The sequence below is a fragment of the Cupressus sempervirens genome, chromosome 7 (assembly GCF_028749045.1).
Source record: "Cupressus sempervirens isolate cs-2001-9-10 chromosome 7, ASM2874904v1, whole genome shotgun sequence".
NCBI lineage: Eukaryota > Viridiplantae > Streptophyta > Pinopsida > Cupressales > Cupressaceae > Cupressus > Cupressus sempervirens.
The window spans coordinates 338,861,113-338,867,112 of record NC_143124.1 but is presented as its reverse complement, the minus strand read 5'-3'; positions in this window follow the sequence as shown (position 1 = coordinate 338,867,112).

The following is a 6,000-nucleotide window of genomic DNA, read 5'->3' as shown; positions in this document are numbered from 1 at the left end:
TCAGGCAAGGTGTTGCATTTTTGGTTTGGTATTAGGATGGGTGGGAAAAAATTCAAAGTGTATTTTGAAAAACTTTTAGATGTTTCAAAACTACATATTTTTCACATTGCCACCTTTTGGCACACCATAATCTTGCACATATGCCAACATTAACTAATTTCATTTTTCAGGCCTAAATTGATTCTTAGTGTACAATGTTTAAAGGTGCCATATTTTTATTTATAAATTAACTGTATCAAATTGATTCAATTAGTTTTGAAATAATATAAGTTTATATATTTTATTTATGAAGTCAATTTGTTTTCAATGAGCTCATTATATATTGAATTTCATTCAGTGCAAGGTCTTCATATCATAGAAGATGAGTCCAGGATTATATCTCTATAATTTTGGTGATATGTATTTGAGAAAAATAGTTTATCAATTCATTGATCCATAAATTTTGAGACTACACAAGCATTAATAAACAAAATAGGGAGGTATGGAATATGCTCAAGTGATTATATATTTATCCTATTGGTCAAATAAATTAGAGAAAATATATTTATTTATTCATTGATCCATAAACATTGAGATAATAGAAACATTAATAAATAAAATAGGAAGATATGAAACAATACAAACATATTGGTAAGTAGTTTAGTACAACACAATTTGATAGTGTACAATTATTCAAACATTGGACATTTATTACATTGATTTTGAATATATCAAATTTCCTTTTCTATGGTCTCCCCTTATGACTTATGTAACAACACACATTGATTACAAAATATGAATACATACTTTGATAAAAAGAAATTTCTCTAACCAAAAAAAATTAATTAAGTCAAACTCAATCAAGATACCTCCTAAACACTTATAAAAGTGGACCCCTAACCTAAATTCTTTTTTTCTTAGGCCTAAACTACCCAATCATATAAATAATATCATATAAGTAACAAAAATTTATATTGAGAACCTCACAAAAATGAATCTATTATATTATGTCTAATTGATATAAGGGTGATAATTCTTTATCATAGTCTTATGCTTCATGGACACCCATCCATAATCAAGCTCTTCACAAAATTTGAAACATATATGCAATACATAACCTTCACAACTCATGTATTCAAAAAAAATATTAGATTCAAAAAATAAGACTAAGGAAAAAAGGCAAGCCAAAGAGGATGTCCATGAAAAATAAATTAGAACATTATGTTAAATAATTTAAGTTTATATTAATAGATAAATAATTAGTTGATTATTAGTTGCGATGAAGTTACATTCTTATAGATAATTTACAAGAGGAATGAATAAATTTATATTTCTTATCAAAATAAATGTAAAAATAATTAAATGCAAACTAAATAAAAATATATTTTCACTTTTTATTTCATATGATATTACAACCTCAACCAAAGTCTATGCCTCTATGAGTCAGTGGTGAGGATTTTTGGAATGTAGATCCTACATTTGGTTGTTAGTAGTGATAATGTTCTCCTAGTGAGTGGTTTTGAAAATCACATCTATTAATGTCATGTACGCATGAATCACATAGCTGTCACTTTGTAATGCAATAGGAACACATAATAACTAATGCATAGAAAAAGGATTTCATAATTTTCAAGAAATGAAATTGTTAAAGACCCCTTTATTGTCTTGGCTAGTAAGGTGTGATGAAAAAGGTTTCTTTTTTTAGTATTGAATTAACTAATGATTTTGGTTTCGATATTGTGACTAGAATGCATGTAAGAGACAAATTTTATAGTAGTCCATAGAAGTGAAGTTATGGTAAGATGAGAAGTGTTTTTAAGTAGCTTTGGGGAGATACAAACTTTCAAAGGAATGACATCTCATGAGAAGACAAATTAATGGTGATTGTTTCTACAACACTGGAGGTAGAATTAGACACAGTTGATAGAGTTGAGGAATTTTAGAGGAAATGTGTCTCATGTGGAGCACTAGAGGACACATTAGATACACTTAGAGGATATGTACAATTTTGGATGAAATATGGCCCATTCTTCAAGAAAGGTGGAAACATTCATCTTATGAAGACATCTTCATGTTTTATGGCTATGATATCCACTGATGTGATTAATTTGGTGTTTCCTTGGTGAGAAACATGGATTACAAAAGGTGATTTATCAAAGTTCCAAAATTGTTGGGTTAATTACCTTTGAAACTTCCTACCTTTCTCAAATTATTGTAATAAGAGAGGTAATGTTAGAATATTACATTAAAGTAGTTAAAACTTTATTTAGATTAATTAATACATAATTATTTTATTTTTAGTCCATTATATTACATTCCCATAGAGATATTGTAATATAAGGAAATGTTTTATAATTCTTATGAATGTATTGGTTCAAGGATAAAAACACAAATCTGTGTCACCTTTTACGACCTCTAAATTTGTTTTGGTCAAATCTCTTTTCTATATCAAAACTTAACTTTTTTAAAAAAAAGTGAAAATGTCCTTTTATATATCTCAGGGTCAATATCAACATTATATAAATTTTATAATGTTTTAATTATTTATAATATTCTATAATTTTAAACTATTATAACTAGTTATTTATTCTATTATTTTAAATTATTATAACTAGGTATTTATTGTATAATTTTAAAGTATTATAACTAGGTAATTTAATATTTGAGAAGACACTCCCTCAAAGAAAAAATACTAAATTATATGAAAAAAATTATATTTATATTTATTCCTAGAGGAGAGAGTAGTCTTCAAGATTTTTTATTTTTTTTCTAAAAGCTGTAGATTTGATAGGAAAGTTTTAACGGGAGGGAAAAATTGTTGTTTTCTGATAAGGTCAACCTCAAGTACTTATAACAAAGAAAATATACATAAAAAACTAATATTTCCTTTTTTTTACCCTAGCTATACCTTTCATATATTACATATTTTTAAATTGAAGCAAAAGTAGATGACTTGTATATAATTGTTTGATGGGAACTACATCCTATATTTTTTAGTTTAAAAGAGGACTTAATTTTTTTTAAATGAATAAATTCTGAATCAATTTTTAAAAAATAAATAAATAGGCATGAAATTTATCCAATTTCTCACACTTCATTAGTTTAGATCCTCTTCAAATATTATGCACAAATACAATTTTTTTTTCTCTAAAATTGAAAAATTTGTAATCTAGAATTATTTATCTTTATAAAAGATGACACAAGTTTGTGCTTTTACCCAAAAAAATTATTAAGTACACAATCCAATAAATATCTAGTTTCACCTTTTAATTCAAAAGAATCATGTTAAACAAAGAAGATAACATGAAATGATGAAATCTTTGTGGCTCATTGCTTCTAGCCTCGAGGATTGAGGCTCAAACTACTAAAGAAAACATTTCATTACTATAAGAGTCATTAAAATAATTATCATCATGTGTTTATGATTCATCTTCAATAAAAGAAATATTATCATCATCTAATTCATCTTCTATGTTTCATTTGAAGAGATCATTTTGTATAAGTTTACTATGCTATGTGACCCTTTTTCTTAGCATAAGAATATGCATTATCTCTTTGAATTTTACTTGGTGATATCTTTTTTTTTTTTTTTGAAGGAACTTTTTTCAATAAGATGGCATGAATATCATCATTATTGATGCTTTAACTTTTAGAATTGAAAATTTTAAACTTTTAGTTTCATGGTTTCATTACTATGTATTTATTTCCATCTCTGTTCTTTTGTAATTAATACCTCTACTATTTAACCTTTCATTTTTTGAATAGAATGTTTTTAATGAAGATAAGTAAAGAAGAACATGAATGTTAAACATCAACACTATTAAAAATTTAAATGAAAATATCCAACCTTCTATACTTGATGCTTTCCATTAAAGATATATGACACTGATATGTGATATGAAATAAGAAATAAGTAGATTTGAAAGGTTGGTGATATTTTTCTCTAGTTAAAAGATCATTTCAAAAGATCAAATATAATTTGGAACTCAAAAAATCTAATATAATAACTAAAATAAAATGAGTTTTGATAGCTCACTATACTTCAAAAACATGCTTTGAAGATTACTAGAAACTAAAAAATAAAAGTAATATTTGGATGTTGAGAAAGTTTTAAAATTACTTTACTACTCACTTTGATGTGCTAGAAATGATATTTAGTTTTGAAATAGTTCCTTCAATAATACAAAGATTTGACAACCAAACACAAAAGTAAGCATAAATATGAAGATTCTTATTAGTTCTCAAACTATCCTTGTTTGAAACTATTATTTGAACTCATTGTAAAGTGCATGGTTATAATATATTGGTACTCTATCACAACTTAGGAAGAAGTAAATGGCACTCAACACTCTACATGGAATTGACCACTAGGATTTTCATTACACCAAAATATCAATTTTTCAATTCCCAACACAACCAATAGGCTTATAAAATATATTGGATTTTTTTCAACTATGTTGAAAATCCAATGAGGGGCTCTATCCCATCGCCAAAAAACCTTCTCCTAGAATTACTCGTTATGTTGAACAATGTTGTAAATCTAGAGGAGGATGCTAGCCCAGTACCAACAATATGAACTATACAAAAAGAGTTTAAACTAGTTAACAAATCTTCAAAAGTGGAATTAAATTAAAAAATTTAATTGCATCTTGACCTATAGCTATAGAGTTTATAATTTCTATTGAAACATAAGTCAAATTTATATAGATACACCTAAAACCACCCAATATATGTTTGGGTTAGTCTTATTTTTTGCTAAATAGAGATGTGTATTGATATACCATTGTAAAAAGTATTTAATATAATATAGATATTATTGGAGTAACTTCCAACATTTTGTATTTTTATTCATTATATGTGGGTAGAAGTATGAAGCTATGTCACCTTTCAAGCCAACTTATTAGAATGGTTGAAACTGAGTATTTCTATCTAAAAATCAATTTTGTTCAAACATTTCATCTAGATAAACTCATTCTAGCTAAGTAATATATGTTCTCAAAGTTTTCCAATTAGAAATGTCTATTAAATGGATGTTTTATACTAGTGTGTATACAATTACTAAAGAAATAAAATTGATATAGAAAAGTGACATTTTAATAAGTCTTACTATATTTTATGACTATATCTAAGGTAGTTTTATGACGATTGCATCTAAAAGTTATAATTCATTGACTTTGTTGAAATATGCCTTCACCATGAAATGACTTGGGATTTAAACTTTTATCTAATTTTTAGTTAAAAATATTATGAATATTACATTTCTTTGAAATTCGTGATATATGTTTTTATCACATTTATGAATTTAAGGATTTTTTAATGAAAATTCAAAAGGCTCTTGATGACAAATTATTTTCCAAAGAACAATGATTTTGTTCAAAGAAGAAGAACCACTACATTTCCTTGAACTAAATAGGCTCATTTGGTAAATTCTTTAAATATACATGGAAAGAATATCATAGCTCAATTTATTTTTTCCTTGAAAAAACCCATTTTACTTGGATAGAAGAGTGATACTCATCTATGAGGAGATATGGTCTTTTTATATATAAAGAGAGGGAAATGATGGATATTTTGATATTAATGTTCATTTTCTATAGAGGGTATGAGATCTTTTTATTTCAATATGATCATGAATAAAGAAGAAAATGGAATACTTTTGGCTAATTATTCTATCTACAATTGTAATCCTCATTATCTGAATTTGTACAATTACATTTAATTTTACCTTCATTTTAGATAATTAAGGGAACATGTCTTTACTATAATATTTTTCTTCTTATATGCTTTAAAATGTATGTTAAAAATCCTCTAATTATTTTTGTTCTAGGATGTTTCGTGTGATCTAAACTAAATGATCTTTTTGTCATTTAATTATCCTCCCCTTTTATTTAATTATGTAATCATATTTATATCATGGTCATGAGAGGGTGTTAAATTATTTTTTGTACTTTTCAATTTTGAAAAAATACTCTTAAAATTTTATCATACAAGGAAATTGCCTTTCTCAATTGTGGAGGGAGA